This window comes from Pseudophryne corroboree, chromosome 4, assembly GCF_028390025.1.
Source record: "Pseudophryne corroboree isolate aPseCor3 chromosome 4, aPseCor3.hap2, whole genome shotgun sequence".
NCBI lineage: Eukaryota > Metazoa > Chordata > Amphibia > Anura > Myobatrachidae > Pseudophryne > Pseudophryne corroboree.
Window position 1 is genome coordinate 684,619,269 of NC_086447.1, and position 24,538 is coordinate 684,643,806.

The 24,538-nt window shown below is 40.1% G+C and overlaps 1 long non-coding RNA gene across 1 annotated transcript; it reads right to left on the minus strand.

Annotated features, from left to right (window-relative positions):
* Positions 1 to 22,373: 22,373 nt before the first annotated feature.
* Positions 22,374 to 23,042, minus strand: LOC134911696 (uncharacterized). Its single transcript, XR_010176773.1, has 3 exons — positions 22,943 to 23,042; positions 22,539 to 22,706; positions 22,374 to 22,434 (listed from the first exon to the last, which is right to left on the minus strand). It is a non-coding gene; the product is annotated as an uncharacterized LOC134911696 (long non-coding RNA).
* Positions 23,043 to 24,538: the final 1,496 nt, after the last annotated feature.

A 24,538-nucleotide genomic window follows, 5' to 3' on the forward strand; every position in this document is an offset into this window, starting at 1 on the left:
CAGTGTCTAGGTCGACACTAGAAATAGGTCGAGTTTTTCATGGTTTTTTTTGTGTTGTTTTTTTCAGAAAGTTACCGGGAACCCCAATTAGTGCACTTTGTCCCCTCGCATAGCTCGCGTGTAGTCCATGTGGATCGTAAAGTATGAAAAAGTTTTAAAAAATGTGAAAACCTTTTTGCATTTCCACCTTGTTCATGTCGACCTAATGGTTGTGTCGACCTATTTCTAGTGTTGACCTATTCACTGTTGACCACTGGGTGTTGACCTAATGGGTGTCGACCTAATGGGTGTCGACCCAGAGTCCGGATACCCTGTATACAGGTATAACAAAATCATCTCATGCAAATAAATTAAGTTATGAATTTTAGCAAATATGGATCACCTCTTCTGTATGCCTATGAAATATTGCAGTGGTTCTCAATCTCGGTCCTTAGGACCCCAAACAGTTCAAGCTTTCTAGTTCACCTATCAGGTGCACAGGTGTATTCATTACTCACTGACCCATTTTAAAAGATCCACAAGTGGAGCTGATTATTTCACTTGTAATTCTGTGAAGAGACCTGGAAAATATGCTTTGTGTGGGGTCCTGAGGACCGAGTTAGAGAACTTGTGAAATACTGTATATACAAGGGTGGTTCAATAAGTAAGGTAACAAGACTTCTCACTTGTGTAATGTTCTCTATTTCATTATAATTTCTCACCAGGCCAGAGCAGGTAGACTACTACTTTCCCTCATGATCATAAGACTATGCCTCATATCAGTCCTACTTTCCCAACATAATTTGTAAGATGGCGGGGCTGGTGGAAACCTAGTCATACATTGATGTACATAGTGTAATCAGATTTCGGCGTCTAAAGGACAGCAGCTGAAATTCACTGCCATTTTGTCGAGGTGTATGGTGATAACCTGCCTTAGATAATTCCAGGACTTATGTTCAAGATGAGCAGTGATCCGGCTGGCCAAGCATGTCCACTGCAGATGACAATTGAAAATTGGCCTGGCATCAAGTGATTTCCATCTCTTTGGACCATTGAAGAAGCACCTGGGTGGAAGGTGATCCGCAACTGACTGTGAAGTTCAGCAAGCTGTCATGTCCTGGCATTCCAGCACTTGACACTGATTTCTTCCATGCCTGGATAGATACCTTGGTGTACTGTTGGAACAAATGCTTAGACAAGTATGGGGACTATGTGAAAAAATAATCTGTATACAGGGGAGAGAACCTGGACTTGTACCTGCTAATAATTTAGGGACTTGCCCGATTAATGAGGTCATGTGGACGCTGGTGGGCCAGCCATTATTTATGGCCATAACTATGAGAAGAGCCTCACTCAAAATGCTAAATTTTATTGCACTGGTTGCTATTAATCAATTGGTAGTGTTTGAATTGTGCACCTGCAACCTTGTCTTTGTATGCTAAAAATAATCTGTTCCAAGGCCATACTATTGATTATACACAAACTGTATGTACAAGTCAAAAAAATGCACCCAATGAAAGGTCTTGTTACTGTACCTTTATTGAACCAGACTCCTATATACATCTAATAGTCAGGGCTGTGGAGACACAGGGCCCAGGTGATACTGTGAGATGTGGTCACACCCTCATTAGATTAAAGAACAGAAAACTTTTGTCAGGGCTGCCATCAGAAATTGTGGGGCCCAGGACTCACAAAATATACAGAGCCCACCACCACCCACACATGTCCCCATAGCCACACACACATGCTTCCGCATAGCCACACACATATGCTGCCCCGTAGCCACACACATACACTGCCTCATAGTCAGCCACACAAACACACTCACGCTGCACCACCCCCTCACAGCTCCAGCCTCACTTTTCGCTCTGCATGCAGCCCCACAGCTTGCCATTCTGTGGGCCCTGGTTGCAAGGAGTCGGAGATCACAAAGGTCGTTGCATTGAGAGGTTGCCTTGGTAGCAGCTATGTTGATCGAGTCCACAAGCAGACAACCATGAACGATCAGAGCAAGTGGAGGTATTTTCTATTTGCCGAAGGCCGTGAGCCAATCAGACCTCGTGGACAGTCAACCAATCAGGAGCTGCCAACTTGCGGTGTCTCTCCATCCATATTCGTCTTCCGATGGTCGCAATCAACTTTGATGCCACCTAGGCCCCCTCTCGGTACAGGCCAGGGACTGAAGTTCTATCCGTCCTCCCTTGATGTTGACCATGACTTCTGTGCATGTAGCCGCCAAGCAGCGATGCATGCTATGGTGGAGTTTAAGTCTCTGCATCCAAAGCTTTCCAGATCTGGGCCAAGGTTAATAGTACTAACCCCCCTCCCCCCACACACACACATACTCTCCGCAACCCCTTACATTCTTATAATCTCAGTGCTTATGGCATGACTTTTATGCAATTAGTTCAGCTAAGGTCCATGTTATTCACTACAGTACTATAAAATCCTTTCAAATAAGTTCAGCTGTAGAACTGCAGCCAGACGTTTGAAGTGACTTAAAATTGTAATATGTATATTCTGTTACTTCAATGTCCCTTATTATTTTCTGCAGGCACACATACTGTAAGCAACAGAATACTAGACACTAGAAGTGCACATTTGCATGCAAATAATGTTAGGGTGTTGAGTGCAAAGTTTATAATCATTCTCTTCTTTCTCATTGAAAATTACAATATGGTACAATGATACAGTACATGTGTATTACATTCAAAAGTTAATCAAACAAGGCCTGTCCCTTAACCTGTTCAGGTATACCCTCAAAGCACAGGTTGTTATACCTATGACAGTTCTACAAGTAGTCACCTTATCAACCAGGGACTGTGTTTTAACTTACGGTGGGCGGCACACGGACATAGCCTTGTTTTAGGATAGCTCCGGGCCGGACCATGCTAATGCGGCAGAAGTGAGAGAGCCTGAAGCTGTCGCGGGTCCATCCAAATGAGGCTTGAGGTGGTGAGAGACCCTGGAGTCTTGTCCTAATTAGCACCGTGTTCAAGCCAAGCAATTCTTTTGTCAGCCATAGAAGCCTGTGAGCGCAGCGGTATCGCAGGAGGATAACGCCCATTTCTGATGCAGCCCGGCACCTGCCAGGTAAAATGGAGAGCATCCCTGCAAGTAGCCAGAGATTACCGCGAGCAGAGCGACATCCCAAAGCGCATATGATCCGGTGTGACTCCGCAGGAGAAATAAGAAAGGCAAGGTGCCAATTGGGGGACTGCGAGCTCATATGTCAGGTTAGCGGTCCAGAATCCCTGAGAAGAGAAGCTCGTTTAAGCCCAAACACGCCTGGAAAACCCATGTGGCAGGTGGGAGAGTTATGCCTGAGGGAGAACCCTGATCTGCTCGGTGTTGAAATTATTTGTAGAAGAACCAGGGTTGCAGTAAAGTATATTTATGATGCAATTTATCCGGCTGTGATTGTATTAATTGTTCCAGTGCTGTGGACTAAACTATAGTAACAAATGCTGGTGCTGTGTATGTATCCACCTATAACTGCAGGGGCAGTGAATTTCTATTTATTGCCAATTTAATTAACTGGAATACATTGAGAAAACAGCGCTCAGGATTTTTCTTCTTGATAAGAGGCGTTGCCCCTCCAGTGTCCCTAACTCCATGTGTAATTGTCTTATTTAATGGAGGTGCAGCTGGTCATCTTGAGACAACTATGCAAAGTGGTAAACAGCATCTGAAATATACAGCACTGGAACTCTGATGAGTATGTGATCTTGCCGGTAGTTTGGAAAATTAGACTACCAGGATTTGACTCAGATAAAGGTGGTACATCAGTTTAGACTGTGCAAAGATATTCTGACTAAACTTTTGAAGGCCTATACAAACGCATTTGAATATTTGGAGGTACCTGCACTGGCATGGAAGTCTATATCTAATTTCAATTAACTTTCTGTATGAAATAGCTGAGCCCTTTTAACATCTGCATGGTTATATAAGGGAGAGATAATACACAAATGTGCTGTGATTCTGATTTATTTAAATAGAGAGGTGGACTTTGGAAAAATCGTAGCTTCACTGGATGTGAAATCTATATTAACTGCCTCCAGGTAGGATGTGATCAGTGTAATGTGGACTCAAGTCCTTAAAAAGTGCATTGTCCCATCATTAAATGAGGAAAATTGGCTTATTTTGTGTGCACAACACTGTGGACGTTGACTGAGTATATTAAACCATTTCTACTGGTTCGGAAGCCCTGATATATCGTGAACTTTATGGCAGAAAACTTTCCGGGTTATTGTGTTTTGATTAAGGAAACGCTAGTATATCATTTTTGTCTGTTTGATTGACTCACCCTTATGAAGAGTGATATATCTGAACATTTATCTTGTATGTGTATAATAAGCTAATTGTGTATCTGTCAGGATAGGCAAAGTAAATACTTCATTAATTAACCAACATACAGGGTAATGGAGTCTGGATAAATAAGTCAACTGACAAGCTCCACAGGTATCTAAACACATTAAGAACTGGGGTGCTGGCCCCATAGGGCATCTCTGAGAGATATTAAAATTGAGTGTCTCTAGAAGGAGGTACAGTATATAAGTGCCCAGGGAGCATACAGGTGCGAGTGCCTCTCTCCTTATGTAATCCAGTAGTCCTTAATAATTCTATTGAAGCCAAAGGGGTATGGATAGATTTATTTGTAAGACAAATGTTATGAGATCATCTCCCAAATTGCAAGCTTCAGAAATGGTTAAACAAAAGAAAGGGCTGAAGTCGGCTCAAAATTCTCCAGTAAAAACTCAGGAGAGAGACTATACGTCAGGCAGTACACCCACACAAGTTCAAGTAGAACAATTGGGGACAAATCTGGCAGCACAAACAAATTAAGTAGTTGCGACCCTCCTACCAGCAATAGATAAAAAACTTGATACAATACAGGCCACATTAGATGTTGCTCTGGCTAAAATAGCTGAAAATACCATGAAAATAGAAACCCTTGAACAAAGGGTGAGCGACTTGGAGGACGATGCCATGATAGCGCAAAATACGACACAGGACCACACAAAGCAAATTCAGAGGCTCCTTGAAAAAAATAGATGATTTAGAAAATAGGGATCGTAGAAATAATTAAAGGTTTATAGGTATCCCCTCAGACATTCCTGCTTCGGCCCTAATAAGGTATATTACAACAAAAATAATCAGGGCTCTGAATCTTCAAACAGAGATAGCAAACCCCCAGATAGAAAGAGCTCACCGTCTAGGTCCTATTAGGGAATGCCCAAATAGTAGACCAAGGTGGTCATTCCGAGTTGTTCGCTCGCTAGCTGCTTTTAGCGGCATTGCAAACGCTAGGCCGCAGCCCTCTGGGAGTGTATCTTAGCTTAGCAGAATAGCGAACGAAAGATTAGCAGAATTGCTACTAAATATTTTCTTGCAGTTTCTGAGTAGCTCCAGACCTACTCCTAGATTGCGATCAGTTCAGTCCATTTAGTTCCTGGTTTGATGTCACAAACTTGCCCTGCATTCGGCCAGCCACTCCCCTGTTTCTCCAGACACTCCCGCATTTTTCCCTGGCATGCCTGCGATTTTTAGCACACTCCCGGAAAACGCTCAGTTACCACCCAAAAACGCCCCTTTTCTGTCAATCACTCACCGATCAGCAGTGCAACTGAAAAGCGTTGCATGAAAACCAGCAAATCTACTAAGTTTTGTGTTAAATAACTAAGCGCATGTGCGCTGCGTACCATGCGCATGCGCATTTAGCAACAAATAGCAGCATAGCGAAAATCAGCAACGAGCGAACAACTCGGAATGACCACCCAAGATCGGTTATAGTTACGTTTCGAGAATACACCATCAAGGGAAAAAAATTATATAACCAAGAAAAGGGAGTGGTCCACAAGCGCTGTAAATAATATACAGAGATTTCTTCTTATCTCTCCACTGGAGTCACCAGAGGTTCTCTATTTCTTCCCCCGGTTTCAATGAGAAGAATAAAACCACACTGTCAATCGTCTTTTTATTTTAACAAGTGACCCTTCGACTGACCTCAATAAAATATGTTGCGTTCATCAAAAGGTTTCTTTGATCTTCATATTTGTATCCCATTTATAAGGGTATAGCACAGGGTATAATTTCCCATAGGGAAATACACTCACCTATAGGATAAGCCCTATGTTCATGGAAAGGTATATTTATACAATCCTCCAAGGTGATGTTCTCCCCAGCAAATCACATCTCCCAATAGGGAATTTCCACAGTGAGTTGAAGAATGTTCATAAAAATAATTTATTTTTTTCATGTAGACATTAGAATCCAAATAAAAACAAACACATATAGATATAAAAACATAAAAATAGTGGTAGTACCCCCAAAATTAATTATGGTTCGTTCCATCATACACCCGGGGATGTTTATAAATGTCCATCAACCCTTTTCTTAGACTAAAAAGTGTCTTAGGGGGAGGTTAACTGTAAACAAACCACTTAGGGTGTAAAGACCCTCAAAAAGAATCTTCATATCGCCCGATAACCTTGTTAAATTTGGACTGCAAGCTTTTGGCCAAAATAATGGCCAATAGAATGCAGTACATCTGTATGGGGTTTTTGAAAGAACACCAGCTGGGCTTTGTAACAGGGAGACACTCGGTTAAAGGCATAAGAACAGTAATTGCAGCTATTGTTAAATCCCAGAGGCCTTCACAAAAATCTCAACATAGTATAGTGCTTAGCCTAGATGCTAATAAGGCCTTTAATAGTATATATTGGCCCTACTTGTATAAAGTATTGGGAATAAGGGAATTTGGAGAGAGATTTATTAATTTTATCAATTTTCTTTATGAATCTCCACATACGTCCCTCTTAGTGAATGGGAATATCAGCTAAGAAGTGAAAATAAGCAGGGCGACAAGACAGGGGTGTCTACTCTCCCCTCTCTTGTTCAACTTGGTGTTGGATCCTATGCTCAGATATTTGCAAGAGTGGCCAATTCTGGGAGGCATTGGGGTAGGAGCAAAGGAGATTAAAATAACAGCTTTTGCTGATGACCTGCTGCTATATGTGACAAATCCTAGGTCCTTTCTAGCTCCTCTAATGCAAAAACTTATGGAATTCGGAAAAGCTTCCGGCTTCTCAATAAATTTAGATAAGTCAGTGACATTGTACTTAAAGATGGGATGTAGAAAACCCGCAAGGGCAAGAGATTTAACTATTAAATGGGCCCCCAAGTACATAACATATTTGGGGGTAAAACTCCCTAAAGATATACATTTACTATATAATTTGAACATAAAACAGCAATAAAGGAGCGTGAGAAACAACTGATAGGATGGAAAGATCTTCCCATCTCGTTTTGGGGTGGGTTAATTTAATAAAAATGGTGGCCTTTCCAAGACTTTTATATCCACTACAGTCGCTAACTGTGGTACTTACACGTAATTTTGTGCATTTATATGGGAAGGGGAGAGGGTGAGAATTGGAATTGTAAAATTACTGCAACCAATATCTAATGGGGGAGTCAATCTTCTGAATATAGAATTATAAAATTACTCAGCACAATTGCGTTACATTAGAGATTGGATTTCAGATAGTGATATCTACACAGATAATCTGTTGTAGAGGTAAAATGGGACTAGTCCCGTTCCTTAATGCATTAGACTGTGAAGTAGAATTAGAAAGCAGAGACAACCCCCTTTTGATGTTTACAAGAAAGTTTGGCACATACTACGCCATGAATTCAAATTGTATCCCTATGTATCGATTCATCTTCCCTTCCTGGATAATCTGAATTTTCAGGACTGAGAGGTAGCTATCCCTTTTAGTACATGGAAGGGGGCAGGATTGGATAAGGTGGGACAACTGATTGATGGTCATACAATAAAGCCAAAAACTTTTACACAAATGAACGAAAAGTTTGAATTTATTGTTACCTTTAACTTAACATTTATCCAGGCACATCACTATGCCAGTAGGGTTTGTGAAGTACTAGGGGGGTCATTCCAAGTTGATTACTCACTGGCTATTTTTTGCAGCGCTGCGATCAGATAGTCGCCGCCTATGGGGAAGTGTATTTTCGCTTTGCAAGTGTGTGAATGCTTGTGCAGCTGAGCAGTACAAAAACACTTTGTGCAGTTTCTGAGTAGATCTGAACTTACTCAGCCGCTGCAATCACTTAAGTTTGTCCGGTCCCGGAATTGGCTTCAGACACCCTCCATGCAAACGCTTGGACACGCCTGCATTTTTCCAACCACTGCCTGAAAACGGTCAGTTGACACCCATAAACACCTTCTTCCTGTCAAACTTGTTGCAATCGGCCGTGCGAATGGATTCTTTGTTAAATCCATCGCTTAGCAAAGATCCGCTTTGTACCCGTACAACGCGCCTACATACATATGCGCAGTTTTGCAGAGTTTTGATCTGATCGCACTGCAGCAAAAAAAAACTAGCGTGCGATCAGGTCAGAATGCCCCCATAGGTGAGAATGACTGGGTGAATGGACTTGATAAAATCCTAGTTCAAAGAAATTCGAACTGCAAAGCGATATCTAAACATTATACATTGTTAAGAACTCTGGTGGACTACACAAAATAGGGTACAGCTTATTTAAAAAAACAACAACCAGGGACTGTGTCGAGATGGTGTGAGAGGCTCTCAAGGTTTGAAGAGACAAGATAGCGTCTTTCTGCATCACTGACATTTTCCACTGCATGCAATCTGTTAGTGTGGTTAGATAAACCAGCCAATGCAGAATCTACAGAACACTGAAACTGATCCAACCTCTTGTCTGTTATTGCCATCAAAATTCTCCTCAATCTTGGGCAAGAATGTATGACATTTTTCGGCATAAGCTAGTCAAATTTTTAACCAATTTTTTTTGACCATGATTATGTTTAAAAGCACGGTTGCTATGTTGGAGTTAGATATTGCATCTCCCATCTGATGAGCAGACACCTCTGATGGTGTATCCAGGGTAAGTGAGGGCGACGAAGGGCCCAGTTTAGCTGGGGTTGGTTTAAGTTTAGCCATGTTACAGGTATGTAGCCTGGGACGTAATGGGGGTGATGGTATACGAAGAAGCTTGTCCATATTCCGTATGTGAGGATCAACCTGAAATAATCCTAGCAGCTAAAAGGGGTCACCAAAGATTTCTTCACTAATTTTTTCCTTATTGTTAATGGTTTCCCACCTCACCCATAGGAAATAGGAAAGGTTATCCGTTGGTCATCAGGTATAATTATATGTACACGGTATTTTGTTAGTGATGTGCACCAGAAATTTTTCGGGTTTTGGTTTTGGGTTCGGTTCCGCGGCCGTGTTTTGGGTTCGGACGCGTTTTGGCAAAACCTCACCGAATTTTTTTTGTCGGATTCGGGTGTGTTTTGGATTCGGGTGTTTTTTTAAAAAAACCCTAAAAAACAGCTTAAATCATAGAATTTGGGGGTCATTTTGATCCCATAGTATTATTAACCTCAATAACCATAATTTTCACTCATTTTCAGTCTATTCTGAACACCTCACATCTCACAATATTATTTTTAGTCCTAAAATTTGCACCGAGGTCACTGGATGGCTAAGCTAAGCGACCCAAGTGGCCGACACAAACACCTGGCCCATCTAGGAGTCGCACTGCAGTGTCAGACAGGATGGTCCTTCAAAAAAATTGTCCCCAAACAGCACATGATGCAAAGAAAAAAAGAGGCGCAATGAGGTAGCTGTGTGACTAAGCTAAGCGACCCAAGTGGCCGACACAAACACCTGGCCCATCTAGGAGTGGCACTGCAGTGTCAGACAGGATGGCCCTTCAAAAAAATTGTCCCCAAACAGCACATGATGCAAAGAAAAAAAGAGGCGCAATGAGGTAGCTGTGTGACTAAGCTAAGCGACCCAAGTGGCCGACACAAATACCTGGCCCGTCTAGGAGTGGCACTGCAGTGTCAGACAGGATGGCACTTCAAATAAATTGTCCCTAAACAGCACATGACGCAAAGAAAAAAAGAGGCGCACCAAGGTAGCTGTGTGACTAAGATAAGCGACACAAGTGGCCGACATAAACACCTGGCCCATCTAGGAGTGGCACTGCAGTGTCAGACAGGATGGCACTTCAAAAAAATACTCCCCAAACAGCACATGATGCAAAGAAAAAAAGAGGCGCACCAAGGTCGCTGTGTGACTAAGCTAAGCGACACAAGTGGCCGACACAAACACCTGGCCCATCTAGGAGTGGCACTGCAGTGTCACGCAGGATGGCCCTTCAAAAAAATACTCCCCAAACAGCACATGATGCAAAGAAAAAAAGAGGCGCAATGAGGTAGCTGTGTGACTAAGCTAAGCGACCCAAGTGGCCGACACAAACATCTGGCCCATCTAGGAGTGGCACTGCAGTGTCACGCAGGATGGCCCTTCAAAAAAATACTCCCCAAACAGCACATGATGCAAAGAAAAATTAAAGAAAAAAGAGGTGCAAGATGGAATTGTCCTTGGGCCCTTCCACCCACCCTTATGTTGTATAAACAGGACATGCACACTTTAACGAACCCATCATTTCAGTGACAGGGTATGCCACACGACTGTGACTGAAATGACTGGTTGGTTTGGGCCCCCACCAAAAAAGAAGCAATCAATCTCTCCTTGCACAAACTGGCTCTACAGAGGCAAGATGTCCACCTCCTCCTCATCGTCCGATTCATCACCCCTTTCACTGTGTACATCCCCCTCCTCACAGATTATTAATTCGTCCCCACTGGAATCCACCATCTCAGGTCCCCGTGTACTTTCTGGAGGCAATTGCTGCTGGTGAATGTCTCCACGGAGGAATTGATTATAATTCATTTTAATGAACATCATCTTCTCCACATTTTCTGGAAGTAACCTCGTACGCCGATTGCTGACAAGGTGAGCGGCTGCACTAAACACTCTTTCGGAGTACACACTGGAGGAAGGGCAACTTAGGTAGAATAAAGCCAGTTTCTGCAAGGGCCTCCAAATTGCCTCTTTTTCCTGCCAGTATACGTACGGACTGTCTGACGTGCCTACTTGGATGCGGTCACTCATATAATCCTCCACCATTCTTTCAATGGTGAGAGAATCATATGCAGTGACAGTAGACGACATGTCAGTAATCGTTGGCAGGTCCTTCAGTACGGACCAGATGTCAGCACTCGCTCCAGACTGCCCTGCATCACCGCCAGCGGGTGGGCTCGGAATTCTTAGCCTTTTCCTCGCACCCCCAGTTGCGGGAGAATGTGAAGGAGGAGCTGTTGACGGGTCACGTTCCGCTTGACTTGACAATTTTCTCACCAGCAGGTCTTTGAACCCCTGCAGACTTGTGTCTGCCGGAAAGAGAGATACAACGTAGGTTTTAAATCTAGGATCGAGCACGGTGGCCAAAATGTAGTGCTCTGATTTCAACAGATTGACCACCCGTGAATCCTGGTTAAGCGAATGAAGGGCTCCATCCACAAGTCCCACATGCCTAGCGGAATCACTCTGTTTTAGCTCCTCCTTCAATGTCTCCAGCTTCTTCTGCAAAAGCCTGATGAGGGGAATGACCTGACTCAGGCTGGCAGTTTCTGAACTGACTTCACGTGTGGCAAGTTCAAAGGGTTGCAGAACCTTGCACAACGTTGAAATCATTCTCCACTGCGCTTGAGACAGGTGCATTCCACCTCCTTTGCCTATATCGTGGCCAGATGTATAGGCTTGAATGGCCTTTTGCTGCTCCTCCATCCTCTGAAGCATATAGAGGGTTGAATTCGACCTCGTTACCACCTCCTTCTTCAGATGATGGCAGGGCAGGTTCAGGTGTGTTTGGTGGTGCTCCAGTCTTCTGTACGTGGTGTCTGAACGCCGAAAGTGGCCCGCAATTCTTCGGGCCACCGACAGCATCTCTTGCACGCCCCTGTCGTTTTTTAAATAATTCTGCACCACCAAATTCAAGGTATGTGCAAAACATGGGACGTGCTGGAATTTGCCCAGATGTAATGCACGCACAATATTGCTGGCGTTGTCCGATGTCACAAATCCCCAGGAGAGACCAATTGGGGTAAGCCATTCTGCGATGATCTTCCTCAGTTGCCGTAAGAGGTTTTCAGCTATGTGCGTATTCTGGAAAGCGGTGATACAAAGCGTAGCCTGCCTAGGAACGAGTTGGCGTTTGCGAGATGCTGCTACTGGTGCCGCCGCTGCTGTTCTTGCAGCGGGAGGCAATACATCTACCCATTGGGCTGTCACAGTCATATAGTCCTGAGTCTGCCCTGCTCCACTTGTCCACATGTCCGTGGTTAAGTGGACATTGGGTACAACTGCATTTTTTAGGACACTGGTGACTCTTTTTCTGAGGTCTGTGTACATTTTCGGTATCGCCTGCCTAGAGAAATGGAACCTAGATGGTATTTGGTACCGGGGACACAGTACCTCAATCAAGTCTATAGTTGGCTCTGAATTAACGATGGATACTGGAACCACGTTTCTCAACGCCCAGGCTGCCAAGGCCTCAGTTATCCGCTTTGCAGCAGGATGACTGCTATGATATTTCATCTTCCTCGCAAAGTACTGTTGGACAGTCAATTGCTTACTGGAAGTAGTACAAGTGGTCTTCCGACTTCCCCTCTGGGATGACGATCGACTCCCAGCAGCAACAACAGCAGCGCCAGCAGCAGTAGGCGTTACACTCAAGGATGCATCGGAGGAATCCCAGGCAGGAGAGGACTCGTCAGACTTGCCAGTGATATGGCCTGCAGGACTATTGGCTTTCCTGGGTAAGGAGGAAATTGACACTGAGGGAGTTGGTGGTGTGGTTTGCAGGAGCTTGGTTACAAGAGGAAGTGATTTACTGGTCAGTGGACTGCTTCCGCTGTCGCCCAAAGTTTTTGAACTTGTCACTGACTTATGATGAATGCGCTGCAGGTGACGTATAAGGGAGGATGTTCCGAGGTGGTTAACGTCCTTACCCCTACTTATTACAGCTTGACAAAGGCAACACACGGCTTGACACCTGTTGTCCGCTTTTGTGTTGAAATAATGCCACACCGAAGAGCTGATTTTTTTTGTATTTTGACCAGGCATGTCAATGGCCATATTCCTCCCACGGACAACAGGCATCTCCCCGGGTGCCTGACTTAAACAAACCACCTCACCATCAGAATCCTCCTTGTCAATTTCCTCCCCAGCGCCAGCAACACCCATATCCTCATCCTGGTGTACTTCAACACTGACATCTTCAATTTGACTATCAGGAACTGGACTGCGGGTGCTCCTTCCAGCACTTGCAGGGGGCGTGCAAATGGTGGAAGGCGCAAGCTCTTCCCGTCCAGTGTTGGGAAGGTCAGGCATCGCAACCGACACAATTGGACTCTCCTTGGGGATTTGTGATTTAGAAGAACGCACAGTTCTTTGCTGTGCTTTTGCCAGCTTAAGTCTTTTCTTTTTTCTAGCGAGAGGATGAGTGCTTCCATCCTCATGTGAAGCTGAACCACTAGCCATGAACATAGGCCAGGGCCTCAGCCGTTCCTTGCCACTCCGTGTCGTAAATGGCATATTGGCAAGTTTACGCTTCTCCTCAGACGCTTTTAATTTAGATTTTTGGGTCATTTTACTGATCTTTTGTGTTTTGGATTTTACATGCTCTGTACTATGACATTGGGCATTGGCCTTGGCAGACGTCGTTGATGGCATTTCATCGTCTCGGCCATTACTAGTGGCAGCAGCTTCAGCACGAGGTGGAAGTGGATCTTGATCTTTCCCTATTTTTTTAACATCCACATTTTTGTTCTCCATATTTTAATGCGCACAACTAAAAGGCACCACAGGTATACAATGTAGATGGATGGATACTAGTATACTTATGGACGACGAGTGATGACACAGAGGTAGGTACAGCAGTGGCCTACCGTACTGCTATATACAGTATAATGGACCTGGTGGACACTGTCAGCAGACTGCGTTTATACTTAGTATAAAGAAAAAAAGACACCACAGGTATACAATGTAGATGGATGGATACTTAGTATACTTATGGATGACGAGTGACGACACAGAGGTAGGTACAGCAGTGGCCTACCGTACTGCTATATACAGTATAATGGACCTGGTGGACACTGTCAGCAGACTGCGTTTATAGTATAAAGAAAAAAAGACACCACAGGTATACAATGTAGATGGATGGATACTTATTTAGTATACTTATGGACGACGAGTGACGACACAGAGGTAGCTACAGCAGTGGCCTACCGTACTGCTATATACAGTATAATGGAACTGGTGGACACTGTCAGCAGACTGCGTTTATACTTAGTATAAAGAAAAAAAGACACCACAGGTATACAATGTAGATGGATGGATACTTAGTATACTTATGGACGACGAGTGACGACACAGAGGTAGATACAGCAGTGGCCTATCGTACTGCTATATACAGTATAATGGACCTTGTGGATACTGTCAGCAGAATGCGTTTATAGTATAAAAAAAAAAGACGCCACAGGTATACAATGTAGATGGATGGATAATTAGTTAGTATACTTATGGACGACGAGTGACGACACAGAGGTAGGTACAGCAGTGGCCTACCGTACTGCTATATACAGTATAAAGGACCTGGTGGACACTGTCAGCAGACTGCGTTTATACTTACAGTAGTATAAAGAAAAAAAGACACCACAGGTATACAATGTAGATGGATGGATACTTAGTATACTTATGGACGACGAGTGATGACACAGAGGTAGGTACAGCAGTGGCCTACCGTACTGCTATATACAGTATAATGGACCTGGTGGACACTGTCAGCAGACTGCATTTATAGTATAAAGAAAAAAAGACACCACAGATATACAATGTAGATGTATAGATACTTAGTTAGTATACTTATGGACGACGAGTGACGATACAGAGGTAGGTACAGCAGTGGCCTACCGCACTGCTATATACAGTATAATGGACCTGGTGGACACTGTTAGCAGACTGCGTTTATAGTATAAAGAAAAAAAGACACCACAGGTATACAATGTAGATGGATGGATACTTAGTTAGTATACTTATGGACGACGAGTGACGACACAGAGGTAGGTACAGCAGTGGCCTACCGTACTGCTATATACAGTATAATGAGTAGATAAAGACAACCTTTCTGTCAAACTGACAGGTGGCACACCCCCTTTCTCCTAGGCTCCACCCCCTTTAATATTAAACTATAGTGTTTTATATCGCTTTAATATAAAATTTAATATAAAATTTTATATTAAATTTATAGTGTTCGATATTAAACCGTATTAAAAGATAATGACTTTGAAAAGAGTGTCACGCAACACCAGTCGCAGAGTGTCACGCAACACCAGGCGCAGAATGCGCAATAGAGATCACAAGCAACCAGCTTGTGATGAAAAAATTCACTATTTTGATTAGTCTGTACACTTTCAAACACTACTTTGTTATAGTTCACATGTTATAGTTCACACATTCCAACAATTTAAATGTCACGCTTGGTACACAAGGTACAGTTTTAAAAATCCACAGATCTACGGACTACAATATGACCATGTCCATTTTCTTAGATGCACGGAAGCATCACACATGGCACTAATTTAAAAACATATTGATTTTAATGACCAGGCGTGATAAATGATGACAGCACATTTTAAAAATCCACAGATCTACGGACTACAATATGACCATGTCCATTTTCTTAGATGTACGGAAGTATCACACATGGCACTAATTTAAAAACATATTGATTTTAATGGCCAGGCGTGATAAATGATGACAGCACAATTTAAAAATCCGCAGATATACGGACTACCATGACAAAACAAATTCAAAAGTCTTAGTACTACAGAATAGAAAAATTGTAATGATGACACCTGTTTATTAAACCAGCTTGTTATCTCTGTAGAAGAACATTAGCGCCACCTACAGGGTTATGTGTTGACTCAAATGACAGTGTTTTTAAATAAATATATATATATATATATATATATATACCCCTTATACAAAATGTTTGGGACCAGCGGTATTTTGGATATCGGATTTTTCCGTATTTTGGATTAATTAGAAATCATAATGAGATATCATGGTGATGGGTCCTAAATTTAAGCACAGAATGCATTTATGTTACATGTACACCTTATACACACAGCCTGAAAGTAATTTTAGCTACAAATCAGTAAGCCAGTGGATATTTATGGAATCATAAAATAACTTGTTTTCATGTACATTAGTTCATAAGAACTTCTGTATAATGTTTTTTATGAATTAATTTTGTTATTAAATAATTTTATGGGCTTTTTATGAATTATTTTTGTTATTAAATAATTTTATTCTAATTGTTTGTTTGGGTGACTTTTTTGGTGATTGGTTATCCGCTGTAGGAATCCAGAAACTTAGATATCATAATGAGATATCATGGTGATGGGTCCTAAATTTAAGCACAGAATGCATTTATGTTACATGTACACCTTATACACACAGCCTGAAAGTAATTTTAGCTACAAATCAGTAAGCCAGTGGATATTTATGGAATCATAAAATAATTTGTTTTCATGTACATTAGTTCATAAGAACTTCTGTATAATGCTTTTTATGAATTAATTTTGTTATTAAATAATTTTATGGGCTTTTTATGAATTATTTTTGTTATTAAATAATTTTATTCTAATTGTTTGTTTGGGTGACTTTTTTGGTGATTGGTTATCCGCTGTAGGAATCCAGAAACTTAGATACCATAATGAGATATCATGGTGATGGGTCCTAAATTTAAGCACAGAATGCATTTATGTTACATGTACACCTTATACACACAGCCTGAAAGTAATTTTAGCTACAAATCAGTAAGCCAGAGGATATTTATGGAATCATAAAATAATTTGTTTTCATGTACATTAGTTCATAAGAACTTCTGTATAATGCTTTTTATGAATTAATTTTGCTATTAAATAATTTTATGGGCTTTTTATGAATTATTTTTGTTATTAAATAATTTTATTCTAATTGTTTGTTTGGGTGACTTTTTTGGTGATTGGTTATCCGCTGTAGGAATCCAGAAACTTAGATATCATAATGAGATATCATGGTGATGGGTCCTAAATTTAAGCACAGAATGCATTTATGTTACATGTACACCTTATACACACAGCCTGAAAGTAATTTTAGCTACAAATCAGTAAGCCAGTGGATATTTATGGAATCATAAAATAATTTGTTTTCATGTACATTAGTTCATAAGAACTTCTATATAATGCTTTTTATGAATTAATTTTGTTATTAAATAATTTTATGGGCTTTTTATGAATTATTTTTGATATTAAATAATTTTATTCTAATTGTTTGTTTGGGTGACTTTTTTGGTGATTGGTTATCCGCTGTAGGAATCCAGAAAACCTAATCTTCTACAGTATAAGATATACCCATTTGGAAGGACTTCCGTACAATCTATACAAGAACTTTAGAGCACTCAGGAATTGTTTTTTCTGTATATTTATATATATATATATATATATAAGTGTTTGGTATGTTTTTGAAGCGTTGAGTACGGTGTGTAAGGTACCGCTAACAGATTATATCTTTATTGTAACTGAAAAGAATTATTACATTTACTAATGTATAAACCAAAGTTTATATGTTTAAAAACCCCGCCCCAGCATCTTGGAAATGTGGGACGGCATACCACAGGTTGGTGGGGGCCATATGGCTCACAGCCATGACTATAAGAATAGGACACAGCTCTGAAGTGGGACAGAGCACTGAGAAGGAATTTCAAACGAAGTTGCATCGCTATACACACGTGAAGATATTATGGTAAGTAATAATAAGAATAATAATAATTTTATTTATATAGCGCTCTTTCTCCAATAGGACCCAAGGAACTTAAGTGTTATTATTATTATTATTATTATGCAGGGTTGCAGATTAAATATGTGGTAATAGTGACATCTAGTGGATCATTTTGGGAATGCACCGACACTGTATTTCATGTAAATCGTTTGACTGACCTCATGTTTATACAAATTGCATATTTTTTATTTTACAAATATAGCTGTGAATTAATGTGATTAAAGTGCAAACAAGGTGTATAAAATGTTAGGAAGCACTTCCTAAAATTTTATATTCCATTTTTGCACTTTAATCTACAATTGGTATTTAGTAAGTACCATTGGGAGCCGCTTAGTATTGTTAGTAAGTACCATTGGGAGCCGCTTAGTATTGATTAAATTAATTAATTTTGTGTATGATAAAACGAGCAGGATAGTTGATCATACGAGCACCAGGGATTTCATTTGGTTTTTAATTAATGTGACTGACTGAAGGTTGTTTAAATATGTGGTAATAGTGCCATCTAGTGGTTCATTTTGGGAATGCACCGACACTGTATTTCATGTAAATCGTTTGACAGATATTAATCGTATCTCATTTTCATTATTGGTTCAGAGACAGACAATGCAGAACATCAACAACAAATATGATGTCATGTGTACATCCGGATCCGATGATGATTTGCCAAGTTATCAAACGACCCATGGTAAGCTATGTCTATAAATACCATTGACACGTTTTTATTTATATTTAAAGTTTAAATAGTATGAAATTATAGTCAAGGTCTACAATTTGTTCATTTTTACTTATTTTTAAAAGTTTAAATAGTATGAACGTACAACAGTCTGGATACATTGATAAGTAATTAAATAATTATTATTTTCTCATTTTTATTTCTCCCAATTTAATGACAGTAATCACAAATACAGAGAATTTCGATTCGGTTGAAGATAGCCCATTTGGTTTAGATTTCAGCATTATACCCGATTTTACTAATATTTTGGAATTGGCTCCAGCCTGTGAGTAACATGATATTTTTATTTATTTTTTATTTATGTATTTTTTATTATTATTTTTATTTATTTATTTATTTATTTTTCCACGGCTAAAAAATTAAAAATAAACCTTGTACAGTTGTGCTGATTTGTTGTCAACTGTACACACTTTATATTCTCAATAATACATCTCTTTTTCATGTTATTCTAATTTTATACCGTATGTAATATTTATTTTTTCATTTTTTCACCGGCTAAAGATTCCACAAAAATGGATGATGTGACGGCTGACGGTATTCTACGGGACATATTGAACAAACCTGAATATTGTCACAACGCCGCTATACAGACCAGCAATGTTGTTGATGAGCGACCGTTTTCCCCCCACGCGACAGGGGGTCGGGCTAAAACATTCGAATATAAAGCAGGTGTGTAATCAAACACTGTTATATGGTATATTGTTATGCTGTGATTTAAATGCTGATTTACGTGCATCAGCGTTTATATTTATTTTATAATATATGTATTACAGATGATGCTGTAGCAAGGCGATATGATCCTACGATACCAACAGGTCTTGATACCGTCGCGCAAATACACAGGCCTAGTACAAGCGGGAAAACATCAAAACGCACAACCGCCGCTGAAACGGAGAACTATCATTTCACAACAGCAGGTGTGTAATCAAACACTGTTATATGGTATATTGTTATGCTGTGATTTAAATGCTGATTTACGTGCATCGGCGTTTATATTTATTTTATAATATATGTATTACAGATGATGCTGTAGCAAGGCGATATGATCCTACGATACCAACAGGCCGTGATACCGTCGCGCAAATACACAGGCCTAGTACAAGCGGGAAAACATCAAAACGCACAACCGCCGCTGAAACGGAGAACCATCATTTCGCAACAGCAGGTGTGTAATCAAACACTGTTATATGGTATATTGTTATGCTGTGATTTAAATGCTGATTTACGTGCATCGGCGTTTATATTTATTTTATAATATATGTATTACAGATGATGCTGTAGCAAGGCGATATGATCCTACGATACCAACAGGTCTTGATACCGTCGCGCAAATACACAGGCCTAGTACAAGCGGGAAAACATCAAAACGCACAACCGCCGCTGAAACGGAGAACTATCATTTCACAACAGCAGGTGTGTAATCAAACACTGTTATATGGTATATTGTTATGCTGTGATTTAAATGCTGATTTACGTGCATCGGCGTTTATATTTATTTTATAATATATGTATTACAGATGATGCTGTAGCAAGGCGATATGATCCTACGATACCAACAGGCCGTGATACCGTCGCGCAAATACACAGGCCTAGTACAAGCGGGAAAACATCAAAACGCACAACCGCCGCTGAAACGGAGAACCATCAATTCGTAACGCCGTCGATTGTACATAACAGCCTAAAGGATGTTGCTAGGTCATCGGTTATGGTAGTGCATAACAGTTGTATCAACCCGAACAAACGAAGGCCGGCTCGACCAAGAACGAATGAGAGAAGTCATAATTCAGCATTTACAGATCTTAAAAGAAAATTGTCATATTCCGAAAATGATAAGCCGCAACGGAGAAGGATCGCGTTACAAACTGTATCAAGCGTAAGTAACGATGTTGCTGTAACATCAAAACACACAGCATTTAACACTGCAGACCGGGATGTCGCTGGTAATACAAAGACTGTAAAGGTTAAGAGGGCATCGCGTCTCTCAAGAAGTAATGTTAAGCAATTGCCGCAATCAGCTGTAATCACAATTCCAGATACACAGGTTTGTTCTGAAACAGAAACAAGGCACATAGCAGGCATTGGTTTGTTATCAAATGTTGACTCAAGAAGTAATGTTAAGCAATTGTCGCAATCCGATGTCATCACTATTCCCGATACACAGGATTGCTCTGAAACAGAAACAAGACACATAGCTGGTAATCCTGTGATATCAGATATTGATGACATAAATGGGCAAGAACTTATTACAAACTGTGTAGAGTCAACGACACAAGTACCGCAGAATAGTTCTGATGAAGTATTATCAGCCGTTGCAGGAATTCCTGGTAATACTACAACGGTTGATTGTGTAACATCAATGCCCAATATTTTTACAACGACAGCTATGGTACACGCATCGGCTGATGCTTGTGCACCGGCACGAGGGATAGCGCCCAACATAGTTGATGAATGTCAAAATACAGAACACTTAGGCCAAGACGCCGAAATACAATTTTACGCGTTGTTGGGTAAGATACGGGAAGATGTTGAGAACATGGGCGTAAAAGCCGGATATTTGTTAAAACACATTAAAGGTGTGAGCCACGGTAGTAAATGTAAACAAGACATTGTTAAAGAAGTTGTTGAGACGTATATGAATGTCATGTCAAAATACATAGATCGGTCAGTTAAGACAACTGAATTTATTAAAGCCAACATACATTTACTACCGTAAATGTAATAAGCTCTTGCCCATTTATGTCATCAATATCTGATATCACAGGATTACCAGCTATGTCTTGTTTCTGTTTCAGAGCAATCCTGTGTATCGGGAATAGTGATGACATCGGATTGCGACAATTGCTTAACATTACTTCTTGAGTCAACATTTGATAACAAACCAATGCCTGCTATGTGCCTTGTTTCTGTTTCAGAACAAACCTGTGTATCTGGAATTGTGATTACAGCTGATTGCGGCAATTGCTTAACATTACTTCTTGAGAGACGCTATGCCCTCTTAACCTTTACAGTCTTTGTATTACCAGCGACATCCCGGTCTGCAGTGTTAAATGCTGTGTGTTTTGATGTTACAGCAACATCGTTACTTACGCTTGATACAGTTTGTAACGCGATCCTTCTCCGTTGCGGCTTATCATTTTCGGAATATGACAATTTTCTTTTAAGATCTGTAAATGCTGAATTATGACTTCTCTCATTCGTTCTTGGTCGAGCCGTCCTTCGTTTGTTCGGGTTGATACAACCGTTATGCACTACCATAACCGATGACCTAGCAACATCCTTTAGGCTGTTATGTACAATCGACGGCGTTACGAATTGATGGTTCTCCGTTTCAGCGGCGGTTGTGCGTTTTGATGTTTTCCCGCTTGTACTAGGCCTGTGTATTTGCGCGACGGTATCACGGCCTGTTGGTATCGTAGTATCATATCGCCTTGCTACAGCATCATCTGTAATACATATATTATAAAATAAATATAAACGCCGATGCACGTAAATCAGCATTTAAATCACAGCATAACAATATACCATATAACAGTGTTTGATTACACACCTGCTGTTGTGAAATGATAGTTCTCCGTTTCAGCGGCGGTTGTGCGTTTTGATGTTTTCCCGCTTGTACTAGGCCTGTGTATTTGCGCGACGGTATCAAGGCCTGTTGGTATCGTAGGATCATATCGCCTTGCTACAGCATCATCTGTAACAATATATATTATAAAATAAATATAAACGCCGATGCACGTAAATCAGCATTTAAATCACAGCATAACAATATACCATATAACAGTGTTTGATTACACACACCTGCTGTTGCGAAATGATGGTTCTCCGTTTCAGCGGCGGTTGTGCGTTTTGATGTTTTCCCGCTTGTACTAGGCCTGTGTATTTGCGCGACTGTATCACGGCCTGTTGGTATCGTAGGATCATATCGCCTTGCTACCGCATCATCTGTAATACATATATTATAAAATAAATATAAACGCTGATGCACGTAAATCAGCATTTAAATCACAGCATAACAATATACCATATAACAGTGTTTGATTACACACCTGCTTTATATTCGAATGTTTTAGCCCGACCCCCTGTCGCGTGGGGGGAAAACGGTCGCTCATCAACAACATTGCTGGTCTGTATAGCGGCGTTGTGACAATATTCAGGTTTGTTCAATATGTCCCGTAGAATACCGTCAGCCGTCGCATCATCCATTTTTGTGGAATCTTTAGCCGGTGAAAAAATGAAAAAATAAATATTACATACGGTATAAAATTAGAATAACATGAAAAAGAGATGTATTATTGAGAATATAAAGTGTGTACAGTTGACAACAAATCAGCACAACTGTACAAGGTTTATTTTTAATTCTTTAGCCGTGGAAAAATAAATAAATAAATAAATAAAAATAATAATAAAAAATACATAAATAAAAAATAAATAAAAATATCATGTTACTCACAGGCTGGAGCCAATTCCAAAATATTAGTAAAATCGGGTATAATGCTGAAATCTAAACCAAATGGGCTATCTTCAACCGAATCGAAATTCTCTGTATTTGTGATTACTGTCATTAAATTGGGAGAAATAAAAATGAGAAAATAATTATTATTTAATTACTTATCAATGTATCCAGACTGTTGTACGTTCATACTATTTAAACTTTTAAAAATAAGTAAAAATGAACAAATTGTAGACCTTGACTATAATTTCATACTATTTAAACTTTAAATATAAATAAAAACGTGTCAATGGTATTTATAGACATAGCTTACCATGGGTCGTTTGATAACTTGGCAAATCATCATCGGATCCGGATGTACACTTGACATCATATTTGTTGTTGATGTTCTGCATTGTCTGTCTATGAACCAATAATGAAAATGAGATACGATTAATATCTGTCAAACGATTTACATGAAATACAGTGTCGGTGCATTCCCAAAATGAACCACTAGATGGCACTATTACCACATATTTAAACAACCTTCAGTCAGTCACATTAATTAAAAACCAAATGAAATCCCTGGTGCTCGTATGATCAACTATCCTGCTCGTTTTATCATACACAAAATTAATTAATTTAATCAATACTAAGCAGCTCCCAATGGTACTTACTAACAATACTAAGCGGCTCCCAATGGTACTTACTAAATACCAATTGTAGATTAAAATGCAAAAATGGAATATAAAATTTTAGGAAGCGCTTCCTAACATTTTATACACCTTGTTTGCACTTTAATCACATTAATTCACAGCTATATTTGTAAAATAAAAAATATGCAATTTGTATAAACATGAGGTCAGTCAAACGATTTACATGAAATACAGTGTCGGTGCATTCCCAAAATGATCCACTAGATGTCACTATTACCACATATTTAATCTGCAACCCTGCATAATAATAATAATAATAATAATAACACTTAAGTTCCTTGGATCCTATTGGAGAAAGAGCGCTATATAAATAAAATTATTATTATTCTTATTATTACTTACCATAATATCTTCACGTGTGTATAGCGATGCAACTTCGTTTGAAATTCCTTCTCAGTGCTCTGTCCCACTTCAGAGCTGTGTCCTATTCTTATAGTCATGGCTGTGAGCCATATGGCCCCCACCAACCTGTGGTATGCCGTCCCACATTTCCAAGATGCTGGGGCGGGGTTTTTAAACATATAAACTTTGGTTTATACATTAGTAAATGTAATAATTCTTTTCAGTTACAATAAAGATATAATCTGTTAGCGGTACCTTACACACCGTACTCAACGCTTCAAAAACATACCAAACACTTATATATATATATATACAGAAAAAACAATTCCTGTGTGCTCTAAAGTTCTTGTATAGATTGTACGGAAGTCCTTCCAAATGCGTATATCTTATACTGTAGAAGATGAGGTTTTCTGGATTCCTACAGCGGATAACCAATCACCAAAAAAGTCACCCAAACAAACAATTAGAATAAAATTATTTAATATCAAAAATAATTCATAAAAAGCCCATAAAATTATTTAATAACAAAATTAATTCATAAAAAGCATTATACAGAAGT